Source organism: Narcine bancroftii, chromosome 1 (assembly GCF_036971445.1).
Source record: "Narcine bancroftii isolate sNarBan1 chromosome 1, sNarBan1.hap1, whole genome shotgun sequence".
Taxonomy (NCBI): Eukaryota; Metazoa; Chordata; class Chondrichthyes; order Torpediniformes; family Narcinidae; genus Narcine; species Narcine bancroftii.
This window is the reverse complement of record NC_091469.1, coordinates 124787381-124802609: the sequence shown is the minus strand read 5'-3', so window position 1 is coordinate 124802609 and position 15229 is coordinate 124787381. Positions and strand designations below refer to the sequence as shown.

At 41.9% G+C, this 15229-nt stretch overlaps 1 protein-coding gene across 3 annotated transcripts in view; it reads left to right on the top strand.

The window, feature by feature from the left end:
* LOC138763673 (LHFPL tetraspan subfamily member 2 protein-like) overlaps positions 1-15229 on the top strand; it is a 271965-nt gene that overhangs the window by 187760 nt on the left and 68976 nt on the right. For all 3 annotated transcript variants that reach the window (XM_069938217.1, XM_069938223.1, XM_069938234.1), the window contains one exon: positions 9638-9748. The gene's annotated coding sequence lies outside the window, so the exon portion shown is untranslated. The remainder of the gene's footprint in view (positions 1-9637; positions 9749-15229) is intronic.

The following is a 15229-nucleotide window of genomic DNA, read 5'->3' as shown; positions in this document are numbered from 1 at the left end:
TGCGAGGAATAGAGCTTGGAAAAACATGTAGATCCCCCAAGCACCTTTGTCTCTGGATCACCTTTAGGTTGGGGATGCATGAAACCGATAGTATATTGATTTGGGTACTGGACTGGAATTCAGAGGGCTGAACAATTGATGTCATATAGGCATGTGAGAGAGAGCATGGGAACACACTCTTTGGCCCACTGACCATCAAATGCGTGTTCCCATTCACAATCTTCCCTTTTTCTACAGATCAAAGGGATAGCCATGGGTCTTAATCATCCCTAAGTGGATGGAACAGACCTCATTCCAAGCCTAATCAAAGTTCCTGTGAATAAATACAACTTTTGCTTGCCGTAAAAGACACAAAGAAGTAACAGAGGCTCCCTTCAGGGAAGTCGAGTGTCCCTGAATTCATCCCTTAGCCTCGATAGCCAAGCCCTCCTGTCTGCTCCAGTGGTGAACCTGAGATCCTGGATCTGATACATTTACAATTACATCAATGCTGCTTTGTATGTCTCAGCACCATGACTACTGATTTCCTGCCCACCTTCCATTTCACTTGGATCAGCTCTGACACTTTGATTCCTTATCTGGATCTCTCTGTGTCTTGCTCAAACCTCTTTGATATATCCAATGCCTATCTGGACTCCCTCTCCTTTTGTTCTGCCTCCTGGAAGGATCCCATCACTTTATCCCAGTTTCTTTAGCTCCACTGCCTCAGCTCTCAAGGTGAAGCCTTTTGCTTCAGAGCTTCTAAAATGTCCTCCTCCTTCAGATATATTTCCCTAATTTTCAGTGCATCTCTTAACACCACCCTTTCCCAGGAAGAACAGCAGTATAATTCCCTTGGTCTTGCTTTCCTCCCACCATTTCCCACATCCAACATATCATCCTCTGTCACTTCACTCAGCTCCAATGTGATCCACCACCATGTCACACCTTTTCTTCTCTGCCTCTTCTAACCTGGTCTGTTGCATTTTACTGCTCAAGGAGAAGCTTGTATTCATGAGTGAAACTAAGGAAAGATAAAGCAACTTTTGTAGGGCAACACACAAAATGCTGGAGGAACTGAATCAGTCAACCAGCATCGATGGTAGGCAGAAGAGAGTCAACGTTTCAGGCTGAAACCCTTAATCTGGACTAGGAAGACAGAAAGGGGAGAGGGGAGGAGCACAAGTTGGCATTTGATGGGTGAAACCAGATGGGAGGGGGAAGAAATGGGGAAAAATAAGAAGCTACGAGTTGATAGGAGGAAGAGGCAGAAGGCGAGGGAAGATGCATTATGATAGGAAGAGATAGTAGATCATGGAATGAGAGAAAGGAGGCAGGGAGCTACAGAAGAAAGGTATGTGTTGGGCAGGTGGAGAGGATGGGGGAGGAAGAGGAGGAAAAGGGCCAGAGAGACCAGGAAAAATAATGGGAGAGGTAACTAGTAATTAGAGAAGTCAGTGTGGATGCTCTCTGGTTGGAGACTGCCAAGGTGGATGTTCATATCATTTGTGAGTTGCCTCAACTCGAGTGGGTTTTCCCAAGATGTGCAGAAATCCCAGATAAACGCACATCTTTGAAATGACAGGAGGGAATCTGGTCAATGCAAAGAATTTTCAACGAACAATTTTGTGGTTTTTGAGTGGGAGACAAAACCCCCATCTCAGTGGGGTGGCAGTGGGGTAGAAAGTGAGCTGGGAGCCGTATTGTGAAGGGGAGGCAGTCAGCAAACATTGCCCACATTTCTTCATCACCATACACTTGAATGTTTGGTTCGGAACAGTATCAACATACACTTGAATGTTTGGTTCTGTACACATCCTGTTCTCTCGATCATCTGCTACTCCTGGTCCACTGTTAATCGGCAAACACCAACATCTCAGTTCTAAACTGAGCATTATTTCTTCATGATGGCAGGGTTAGCGTAGTGATTAGTGCAATGCTGTTAAGTGCAAGCGACCCAGATTTGAATCGGCGTTTATCAGTCTATACGTTCTCGCCGTGTCTATGTGAGTTTCCTCCACATGCTCCGGTTTCTTCCCATACTTCAAAACGTACAGGAATTGTAGGTTAATTAGGTGTAATTGGGTGACAAGGGTAAGTGGGATAGAAGGGCCTGTTCATATCAAGTTTATTGTTGTCTAATTGCACAAGTACAACCTGATGAAATAGAGTGCAAAACACGCAGGCACACAACTAGACATAATACACATACAGACAAACAATACATATGCAGGACAAGTATTATTGTTACTGTGTTGTGTTTAAATAAAAAAATAATTTTAATTTAAATTCCTCGATATAGGTGCAAGATTAAAATAAATAATTTGATTAAGCCTGGCTGAATTGGACAGTATGTACAATGTGGATGGAACATGTGGAGTTTAGCTGAAAAAGGCCAACATTTTGTCCTCTAGTTGCAGTTAAGATCAGCATCTCCACACAGAATGCCTCCCAACACAATCATATAGATTTTGAATGCACACCCTTAAGGAGTAGTGCATGTGGATTCTTGGTCTAACTTGGCTAGATTCCCCTACATCAGCTATTATGTTAGGAATGTGTTGAGAGAAGAACAAGAGTCTCTTAAAGGGCATAGAGGAAAAATCTACAGTAAATGTCACTTCTCTCCTAGTAAGCAGCTAAGACTGGAGTTGATGGAGGTCTGGCAGAGAGCCTAATTCTGTTCTCATTCAGTTTACTGTCTGCAACAAGCACTACTGAATAGCAATCAGGAAGTCAGATTATTATTTTTCCATAAGGCAGTGTCAGTATGACCAACTATAGCCACCTCATTTGCTTCTCTTCTCCAATATTAGTTAACTGAACACAATCAATAGATTTAACCATGAACTGCATGGTCGGTGCTGTTCAACTATTTGCTGCCTTAGTGGCACATGCCTGAGCTAAACAAATCAGGAAAGCCCTTGGGCCAATCTCTGCTTTTTTGTTTGCTGATTTCACTGACCTTCTTCAAGTCTTTCCAGTGACGGAGGAAGCTGTGTGTTATTCATAGAAAGAGAACCACCAGGAAAAATACTTTCAGTGTATTTTTACAAATCATAGATTAATTTCTGCCAGCATTTATTGTCATCTAAAGTTACGAAGGCAATAGGGATCTTCTGCCTGGAACTGCTGCAGTCTAGGATGAAACTCAATGATAGAACATCACAGCACAGTACAGGCCCTTCAGCACACTATGTTGTGCTGACCTATATAAAGCTAGTCAACAATCTAATCCTTCCCTGTCTCGCAACCATAATCCTCCATTTTTCTTTCATCCATATGCCTGTCCAAGAGTCTTTTAAATTTCCCCATTTGTACCAGCTTCCACCACGACCCCTAGCAATGCATTCCAGGCACCCACAACTTTCTGTGTAAAACAACTTACCTCTGACATCTCCCTTAAACTTTCAACCCCTGTCCTTATACAGATGTCCTCTGGTATTTTCTACTATCAACCTGGGAAAAAGGCATTGGCTGTCCATCCTACCTATACCTCTTATAATCTTATAGACCTCTATAAAGTCACCTCTCATCCTTCTTCACTCTGAAGAGAAAAGCCCTAGCCCTAGCCCTAGCCTTGCTTCATAAAACATGTTCTGCAATCCAGGAAACAACCTGGTAAATCTCCTCTAATGAGGTGACCAGAACTGAAGACGATATTCCATGTGTGGTCGAATGAGAGTTTTATAGAACTGCAACTCTTGGCTCATGAACTCAATTTCCCTACTAATGAAAGCCAGCATCCCATAACCCTTCTTAACTACCCTATCCACGAGATCTATGGATTTGGACCCCAAGGTCCTGCTGTTCTTCCACAAGAATTCTGCTATTAACCATAGTTTGACCTTCCAAAATCCATCATTTCGCACTTATTTCAACTGAACACCATCTGCTACTTCTGCACCCAACTCTACCTGCTGACTAGATCCTGTTGGCAACCTTTTACTCTATCCACAACACCTCCAACTGTCATGCCATCTGCAAAGTTACTTCTAATTCTTTGTCCCGGTCATTTATAAAAAATCACCAAGAGGGGTCTAGAACAGATCCGAGCAGAACTCCACTTGTCACTGACCTCCAGGCAGAATACATTCCATCCACTACTACCTTTTGCTTTCTGCCGGCAAGCCAATACTGAATCCACAAAGTCATGGTTCTATAAATCCCATGCCTCATTACATTCTGAGTGCATCTACTATAGGGGATCATGTCAAATGCCTTAATAAAACCCATATACACCACATCTTCTGCCCTACCTTCATCAATTTCTTTTTTTATTTCCCCAAAAACTCAATTCAGTTCATGATGCACAACCTACCCTTCACAAAGTCATGCTAACTATTCCTGAGCACACTAAGCTTCTTTAAATGGTGGTAAATCCAGTCCCTAAGAATTCTGTCCAATAATTTGTGTACCACTGTGTAATACTCACTGGCTAATGAGCCTGACATCAGTAGCATGAAAATTATTTGAAGGATTTCTGAGAGATGGGATATATAGATATTTGGACCACCGTCAGCTGATTAAGGACAGTCAGCATGGATTTATGTGTGATAGGTCATATTTAACAAATCTTGTTGAGTTTTTTTGAGGAAGTTACCAAGAAGGTTGATGAGGGAAAGGCTGTGGATGTTGCTTATATGGACTTCAATAAGGCCTTTGACAAGGTTCCACTTGAGAGCTAGGTTCAGAAGTTTAGGACACAAGGTTGCAAACTGGATTTGAAATTGGCTTGGTGGAAGAAAACAGAGAGTGGTGGTGATGGATGGTTGCTTCTCATACTGGAGGTCTGTGTCGAGTGGTGTTGGGACCATTATTGTTTGCTCTCTATATAAATGGCCTAGTTTGCTGATGATGTAAAGATAGGAGGCGTCGTGGACTGCAAAGAAGGTTTTCAAAACTTGCAGAGGGATCTGGACCAGCCAGGAAATTGGGCCAGTAAATGGCTGATGGAATTTAATGCAGATAAGTGTGAGGGGTTGCACTTTGGAAGAGTGAATCAGAGTAGGACATACACAGTAAATGGTCGGCCATTGAGGAGTGTGGAGGAGCAAAATGATATGGGAATACATATACATTGTTCCCTGAAGGTGGCGCTGTAGGTGGACAGGGTTGTAAAGAAAGCTTTTGGCATTTTGGCCTTTATAAATCAAGGTATTGAGTATAGAAGTTGGGATGTTATGCTGAAGTGATTCAAGTCATTGGTGAGTCCACATTTAGAATATTGTGTGCCGTTCTGGTCATCCAGCATCAGGAAAGATATCAATAAGATTGAAAGAGTGCAGAGAAGACTTAGTAAGATGTTGCCGTGTCTTCAGGAGTTGAGTGATTAAACAGGTTAGGACTGTACTCCTTGGAACAAAGAAAGATGAGGAGAGACTTGATAGAAGTTTATATGATTATGAGGTATGGACAGAGCAGATGTGAGTAGGATGTTCCCACTTAGATTGGGGGAGATAAATATGAGAGGTCTTAGCTTTAGGCTGAAAGAGGAGAGTTATAAGGGGAACATGAGGGAAAAGTTTTTCACTCAGAGAGGTAGGAGTGTGGAATGAGCTCCCATCTGATGTGGTGAATGCAGATTCAATCTTGAGCTTTAAGAATATATTGGATAAATACATGGACGGGAGGGGTCTGTAAGGTTATGGAATGAGAGCAGGACAGTGGGACTAGCCAGTTTTATTGGTCATCACAGACCAGAAGGGTCGAATGGCCTGTTTTCTGTGCTGTAACATTCTATAGTTGTATGGTTTATAATTCCCAGGATTCTCCCTATTACCTGATTTAAACAAGGGAACTAGATTTGCAATTCTCCAAAACTCTGGCACCTCCCCTGCGGCCAGGGAGGACGCAAAAATCATTGCCAGTGCTCCAACAATCTTTTTCCTCACTTCCTTTAGTAACCTGGGGTATATCTCATCTGGTCCTGTGGATTTATCAAAGATCCTACACATCCTTTTTCTTATCTTCAATTTGTTCCAGCATATAAGCTTGTTCTATATTGACCTCACATTATCCAAGGTCCCTCACTCTGGAAAACACTGAATCAATGTATTCAATTAGGACCTCCTCACCTCCCCTGCCTCCGGGCACAAGTAGCCTCCTTTATCCTTAAAGGGCTCAACCTTTACTCAGTCATTCTTCTGTTCTTTACGTATGCATAGAACACCTGTGGATTTTCCTTAATCTACTTGCCAAGGCCTTCTCGTGTCCCCTTCTAGTTCTCTTCAGACCTTTCTTCAGTTCCTTCCTGCCAATGACGCAACTCTCATGAGCTCTTCCTGTCTTTTGCTTCCTAAACCTCATGTCTGCTTCCTTCTTCCTCTTAACTATTTACCTCACCTCTTTTGTCAACGACGGTTCCCTTATTCTACTACCTTTCCCCTTTCTCAATAGGACAAACCTATCCAGAGTCTCGCACAAGTGGTTTCTAAATATACTCCATGTTACTTCTGTGTTTTTCCTCGAGAATATCTGTTCCCAATTTACTCTCCCCAGTTCCTGCCTAATTCTATTATAATTAGCCCTTCCCCAGTTAAACACTTTTTTATTTTGTCTACTCCTATCCTTGTTCATCGTGTGCTAAATGTCAGGGAGTTTTGGTCGCTGCCACCAACATGCTCCCCCTCCGAGAAGTCTGTCATTTGATCAGGTTCATTACCCAGTACTATATCCAATATGGCCTCTCTTCTAGTTAGTTGGTCCACATACTGTGTCAGGAATCCTTCTTGGACACCCCTAACAAATTCTGCCCCATCTATCCCTCTTGCATTAAGGAGACCCCAGTCAATATTAGGGAAGCTGAAATCTCCCATAACAACAAGCTTGTTATTTCTGCACCATTCCACATTTTGCCTAGTTATCTGAGGGCTATTTGGGGGCCGAAAAACTCTCCCAATAGAGTGATCAGTCTCTCCCTGCTTCTGACCACCACCCATACTGACGTAGTAGACAATCCCTTCACAATGTCCTCCCTTTCTGCAGCTGTGATACTATCTCTGATTAGTATTGCTACTCTCCACCCACTTTTACCTCCCTTCCTATCTCTTTTGAAACATCTAAACACAGGTATCAGCCAAGTCTCTGTAACCGCCAGCCACAACATACGTAATTCCAAATGTAATTCCCAGTGGTGGAATTCCCATTAAGGAACTGCATTTGAAACCAGTGACTAAAGCTTCCCAGGCTGATGCAATTTAGACATACAGCACAGTAACAGGTCCTTTCTGCCTGCGAGCCCATGCTACTCAATTAACCTTCACATTTCGAACAGTGGGAGGAAGTCGACACGCCCAGGGAAAATCCACGAAGACACTGGGAGAATGTACAAACTCCTTACAGACTGTACAGGATTCAAACTCCAGTCCTGATGCTGTAATGGCATTGTGCTGACCGCTATGCCAACCGTGCCACCCAATGTTTGTGGGACTGTTCTCATGATATTGTGATGACCCATCAGTAACTCCACACCAGTTAAATTTTGATAATTGTCAATGCTGATTCAAGATTCAAATAGCCTGAATCCAGCCATTCCCTCACCATTTGCCACTAAGCAGCATGTTAACAGTGATGTTTCACAAGAAGCAGACATTTGGGGGAGGGGGAAAGGTCTCAATGAAAGTAAAGTTCTATTCACTTCCCCCTCCCCTAGACATGAGCCTTAAAATTTTACTTTAAAAATATATTCACATCCACAAGTATAATTACATTATTGACAAATAGTGTTTTGGGGACAGTTTTGAACTTCCATGGGCAGTCAGAATGCTGAATGACCAAATGAACTGTTCACATTAACCATCTGAGAATTTCATAATTACAAAACACTATTTATCACTGGAGTGTTTCCACACCACCCCCACCCCCCCAACCGGGATCGTTTTCTGAAGAGGGCGCACAAAATCATTGAGAACCCCTTCCAGCTGCACACAGTGTTTTTCAGCCTGCTCCCATCGGGAAAGAGATACAGGAGTATCCGAGCCAGCACCACCAGGCTGAGGAACAGCTTCTTCCCATGGGCAGTAAGAATGACAAACGACCAAAGGAACTGCTCACATTAAACCTGCGAGACTCTCACATTTATGAAACAATATTTATTTATTTGTTTGTAAATATGAATACTTGTCCTGCATATGTATTGTTTGTCTGTATATGTGTTCTCTCTGGTTATGTATCTGTGTGTATTTGCACCAAGGGCCAGAAAATGCTGTTTCTTCAGGTTGAACGTGCAATCAGATGACAATAAGCTTGACTAAAGCATATTTTTGGTGCTAAATCTATTTTTAAACTGTATATATGAAAGGATTTGAGGGTTTGATTTTGTTTTAATAAAAACAAAGCACAAATAATTAATTACTTTCTGTTACTCTGAGTGATATGTTGAAAAATGGAAGTGGAAACTTGAAATGCTTCCTGGTTGGTAAAATTTGGAGGTATAATTTCTCAATGATCTCTGTCATGGAAAGTACCTGTGTAAGAAAATGGGACTGTAAGTCCTTTTATCATTACATTAAGAATTGGTTGCATTCTAGAAGTCACTGTGGCAAAGGTTCTGAATCCTTTTGGAAACTATCCATACAGAAGGCATGCAATGTACAGAAAATCATTGAATATCTCTTGAATTTTTACATAAAATGATATGTTTTGCAGTATTGTTGTGGTTAAGAATGCACTTTCAGGATCTCTTCCGTGCCCCAACTCATTGGTTATCGCATAATTCCACAGCATTAAAGCACATATAACCATATAACAATTTACAGTACAGAAACAGGCCATATTGACCTTTCTAGTCCGCACCGATTTAGGTGAAACTCCACTAGTTCACCTACCCACTCCCATGCCCATAACCCTCCAATCCCCTCACATTTAGCCTCTGCCAAATGACCCTGCCGCAACTACCTCTTCCGGTAGACCATTCCACTCAGCCACCACTCTCTGAGTGAAGAAGCATCCTCTTATATTACTCCTAAAGTTTTGCCCCCTAACCCTTAACTTATGACCCCTTGTACCAAACTCCCCTACCCTCAGGGGAAAGAACCTATTCACATCTACTCTATCTATTCCTTTCATAATTTTAAATACCTTGTTATATGATCGTTTCCACTCACATTTGTAGTTCAGCATTTGTCTCTCTTTCTTTGATTATATGCTCAAGGAAGAAAATAGATTTTGGTAATCAAGTTTCTGCAAATCAAAAGCTTTTTAAAATCAACATAAAAAGTTGCTCAATGTGCAATGGGGGTATTCTGAGAAGAATAAAGCTGTTATTATTTAAGGTCAGATGAAACAGCTTGATTTTTGTAACAAAGACTGAAGTGTTTCTTTACTTGGAAGTGTGGTTGATGCCTTTTTTGTGTCTGATGGAAAGAGTTGAGCAACAGAAAGGTTTTATTACAGAATTATAGGTAGCCCGTGAATATGAGCAGAGGCTTAGTTGAGCAAAAATGATCTTTAGAGAATATAATTTTGTCCAAAGAAAATTACTTTACTTGGGGGTAATTCTGTAACGAAGATCCCAAGGACATATTTGATTTTCTTTCCAAAATGAATGCAAGTCCTCAGCAACTTCATGGAGATTAGCTGTCAATATTTTGAATTGGCAAGTTTTCAACAGAATAACGATCTGACATTCCGTATATTTGTTTATGCTTAAACATAGGTTGAGCGTCGTATCAGTTGAAGAGGTGATTGGACCTGTGAATTCTGATGGCAACTGGCTGTCCTGAGATGCTGTGCCCTAAAGAAGTCTTTACAGTGTGAATCTCCTGAGGTATAGTTATGTATTTATCATTTACATAATTAAATTACAACCATTTTAAATACAAGTTAATACATACAAGATTTTTGAAATACTTCATTTTAGCAAGACATGAAAACAACTGCTTGGATCCAGACAGATTTGGCACAGTGAGTGTAGTGTTTATGACAGCGCCAATGACCAGGCTTGAATCCACCGCTGTCCCGTTAGGAGTTTAAATGTTCTCCCCATGTCTGTGTGGGTTTCCTTCGGGAATTCCAATTTCCTCCCAAGTTCCAAAGACCTACAGGGTTAGAAGGTTCATTGGGTGTATTTGGGAGGTACAAGCTCATAGGCCGAAAGGGCCTGTTACCATGCTGTATCTCTAAATTATTCTGCATGGGCAATTTTGGTGAAGAATGGGTTAGAAAGAGCTTGTTTTCAAGATTCTAAATTAACCCGATGCAATTTGGATATAGTTCATATTTAAATGCCAATTTTAATGGGAAAGAAGGAAGCCTGCACTTGCTTTTATGTATTATTTGGAACCAAAATTATAAATAAATTAGATGTGGTGCTTAATTGGATCTTCCAAAGGTCTCTTAGTCACATACAACTATGTTCCTTAGCAAATGGATTAGGGACCAAATAATGGAATGAATAGCAAGCTGCCAACAAAATGGACTCATAGGAGTCAAAGGTAACAACAGCAAATACTGGGAAAGTTTTCAGTGGATGGAAGGGCTACATCGAATTTTGACATATTTGACCCAGGCCTGAAAAATTGACTGGTTCTCGTCCCACAAATGCTAACTGATCTGCTGAATGTTTCCCGCATTTTCTGTATTTAGTGCAGAGTCCCAGCAATTTTATGTATTTTTGATTTCTATTTACAGGTCATAGGTATAACGTATAATCTGCAAATATGGGAAGTGATGCTCAAGGGGGCATCTCTGCGGGGAATGAAACTGTTCCATATTGTGAAAAAAATTTGCCTTCCATGCCACATCATTTAAGATGTCCTCCTTCTTTAAAAAAAAAGGTTCGGCACAGACTAGAAGGGACGAAAGGGCCTATTTCTGAGTTGTAGTGTTCACAGTGGCCTGATCCTTGAACATTACGGGAACCAAGGGAAGACCACACATTCCAAAGACATATGGGTCAGTAGGTTGATTGTTGACCTGGGTGTATTTGGATGGCACAGGCTCATGGGTCAGAAGGGCCTGTTACTGTGCTATACCTCTAAATTAACATATCATCCCACCTCACAGCTGCAATATTTTTCTTTAAATAATATTGCTGTCCTCATCTCTTCTCCCCCCATTGCATTCCTGCATCATGTCCGAGAACTCCGTAACTCAGCAGTGTGAAGAAGCTGGTGTTGGTTAGCCTCTGATGAGGCGTGCGACCACTCAGCTCTAGGATGTGGGGCTCAGAGCGGATCCCTGGACAGTAAATGGATTGTCGGGGACAGCTGGCACTGGCTGCTCCATTTTTTAACAACCATCCTTATTGGCTCTTCTCTTTGGTGGCCAGTTCTCCCCATTCCAGAGCTTTCTCCATGGTAAATCGGTCATTGGCATGAACTACAATTGCACGTTGCCTTGTGGCCCCCTCCACACTGAGCCAGGTGATGATGAGATCATGTTATTTCATTGTTATGAAGCAGATGATGGAAAGCAGAGGCCTCTGACAGGTACCCTGTGGAATAGCTGGGAGGGCAGATAAGTTCGGAGAACATTTGTCTCTGAGAGACACTGCAGCTTTATGTATCTCTGGTAATGCAACTTGTTCACCCTACATTATTTAAATGGGTTAATTACTTTCTGTCACCTGGTCACCTTTTTCAGTTGAATTGCACAATGAAGGAAACCTAATTGTCATCCAGAGAATTGATTTGGTGATCAGGGAGTTAATGGCGTAGGTGTTGCAGGGTTGTATGGAAACTTTTAGCCTATTTCCTCTTGCTGTGTTTAATAACATATCCTGTACTTTTCAAGTGCCGATCATTCAAATATCTTCACTAGATTCTGAATGCCAAGAATGAGGTTTTTTTTAAAACAGGGTTTCTGACTGACAATCTATCGTGCTACATCTCTAATTTCATGAGAAGAGAATTTTTCTTTTTTATACTCTGGTGGACAAACACTTTGCCATTACAGTGATTTATAGTTTTAGTCTTCATACATTTTCTTTAAACTGATAGCTGATTAATCTGATAGAGCGCAAAACCATGTGTTTGTGTGGAAAGGTTCCAGGTTATAATTTACATAATAGTCCATATGCCTCATATACTATCCCACCAAGACCACCCGTAAATTGAAAGAACAACACTTGAGCACTCAACAACATCGACTTCTCCGGTTTCTGCTTACCTACTCACCAAAGGGAAAGGCTCGGCGCTGGTGATGGAACAGAATGATGGATCTTGTGAACAACTGGTATAAACACAATGGATTAAATTATGCCTGCAATAAGATGGGACCAAGAATCATAACGGCTCTGGAATATAAAACAGCAGAATCCTCATCTTTCCCCGGTCCTGAATTCTTTCACTTGGAGACGGGAAGGGAAAGGGGCAATAAGCTAAATTATGAGTTTGTCTGGAGAAACAATGTAAGGCATCAAAATAACAAATCTTTAGATATCTATCACCATACATCTTATATTGTTGCTTTAGAAAACATACATAAAAATATTTTTAAAATTTTTTTGAAGTACATTGTTACATTGTTCTCATACAAAGTGCTACGAAGGGCCTAATTTGGCCATAATCTAATGGATGATTGGATCTAATTGACCCTGCCTAACTGCTCCTTCAGATGAACATTAAGAATGGAAGAGGAGGAGCTGTGTTGATACCATAATGCATTGTGCCTTGGCGAGACAGCACCTGAAATAAATCTCAATCTCTCAGATTGTTCCAGGAAATTACAGCAAGAGGACTGTTAAAAGATGTATTCAAAACCCAAATACCCAGCATTAAATGAGGTGCAAGCTTTAATTTTTAAGTGGCACCATCAACCTCTGTAAATGGTGGAGTTGCTGGCTTTCAAAACATTGCCATGAGGTGCTTTACATTCACTTAAGATAGTTCTAAATTTACCATCCTGTGTGAAAGAAATTGTGAACCCCCCACCCCTACCAAATGCAGATTATGGTATTCTAAAATTTAAAAAAAAGACATTTGTGGAAATACTCAGCAAGTCAGACTGCATCTATGAGAAGAGAAACAGAGGTAATTTTTCAGGTGGAAAACTCTTCATTGGAACAACCTGACAATGTAACTCTGTTTCTCTTCTCACAGATGCACCTGGACCTGCTGAGTATTTCAAGGGACCGTGCTCCTCCCCTCCCCCTCCCCCCCACCATTTTGTTCGGGAACCTGCCAAAATTTTTCTATACCTTGTGACTGGACTCCTTGTCCAATGAAGGCTTAAGCAGGAAAAATCTCTGTCATCAAATATGAGAGATAGCAGGAAAAAGCCAGAGTGGCTTATTCATGACTAAGCTTTTATTTTAGACCACCAGGGTCCATTTCAGGTCCAGGCCAACATTGGGGTTGATGTCTGTTCATCAATTCACAAACCCAAAACGTTGGTTATGCTTCTTTATCTTTGCTATATAAAGGACACTGTTTGACCAGCCGAGTTTCTCCAGCCTTGTGTTTTTATTTCAACCACGGTTTCTGCAGACTTTCTCTTTTACAGGTAGTCCTCGACTTTCAATCTATGCGAGTTATGTCCACCTGCACATACGATCAAAATTTTTAAAAAATCTTTATTAAAACTTCTGTACGAGTATATATTTTGTATCCCTGCTCCTGGTGGCAGCCCAAAGTCCCCGTTAGCAGCCTGAAGACCCTGTTCCCTGCTGGCAGCCCGAGGTCCTCGTTCCCCACAGCAGCCTGAGGCCCCCTTTCCCGGTGGCAGCCTGAGGTCCTCGTTCCCCACAGCAGTCTGAGGTCCCCTTTCCCGGTGGCAGCCTGAGGTCCCCGTTCCCCACAGCAGCCTGAGGTCCCTTTTCCCGGTAGTAGCCTGAGGTCCCCTTTCCCAGTGGCAGCCCAAGGTCACTGTTCTCCATGTCATTCCCCGTCGGCAGCCCAAATTCCCCATTCCCACAGCAGCCTGAGGTCCCTGTTCCCCATCGGCAGCCTGAGGTCTTGTTCCCTAACTTATGACCAACCCGAGTTACAACCAACCCTTCTGACCCCATGACGGTCGTAAGTCGGGGACTATCTGTACTTCTGTAATTGGTATTTGAAGTTGTTTCATGTTGACATCAATAAATGTGATGTGAATTGGTGCAAAGCTTTAATGTAATCCACAGGTCCTCAGAAACATTAATGCACCCTTGATGCAATATCTCCTTTGGCTGTGGTATCCAGTGATGTGTACTGAAGCTAAGGCCACACCATAAACCACCCTGTTTCGGATTTGAGCCGCAATGCCATGTGCATTATCCCCAGCTAATTGAGTCCCTCTATGTTGCAGAGTTCAGTACCTCAGCATGACCTCTGTCCTCTGAACTCCAGCTAATACAGTGGCGAAGTGAAACCCTATCAGCTAATCTTGAATTAGTATCACTTGGCATCCTGAATGATCAAGCTCGAGTTGAGTTCAGTTGCTCTCAATTGTCTAAATGAATGTGAACCACATGTTCCCTGTAAATGGATTACATGTCTAGGGCTTGCTTGCTGATAAAACCACATAGGCACATGATACAGTGTTGTGTCGGGCTCTATTTTTCTACAAGTCAGCAGTCCATGGAATGTATTTACAGTTGTTGAGCAGGAGGCCTGTTGTGAGAATGTGGCCGCTGGAGTGAACAGCAAACACACTTTGTCCGGCTGCGGTGAGAATGGATAATTACTTACAGGCCTGTTTCTGCTCAGCTGTATTGGCACAGCTGAGGGACCTATGCTCCATGAACAGTGGAGAACAATCCTTTTGAGTTGACTTGGCTCTCACAGGTCTGGTGTAAAAATTAATTGGAGGTTCAAATGTGATTAAATTCACTGCTCCAGGGATGGACTATTCAGCCTCTCCAGTCTCTTGTATTATATCACCAGATCTTGTTTCAGCGGTCTCTCAACAGAATTTTCGTGCCTTTGTTCCACATGACTGGATTCACATTTTGGTTAACCCAGTAACAGGGCGTGTATGCCAGATTTCAACTGTCCTTGTTAAAACATACTTTTTATTTTACTTCTGAATAGTTTGTGCTTAATGTTTTCCTCTCCTGTTCTGGATCCTTTCACCATGGTAAATAGAGCACTCCAGAGAGCTTTAAGGTGTGTCTTAAGACCACTTCTTGACCTTGTAAGCTCGAGTCTGGCAATTTAATGCAATGTAAATTAACACTTTAAAACCTGGAATCATACCAATGAAAATGCACAGGCCCAAAAATTGTTTCTGGGATTCATGGCTGAACACTGAATGCAAGGCGCACCACAACTAAATAATAGTTCAAAACAATGTTCTTTTTTTTCAGGATTTTGGCTATGCTCTCTGT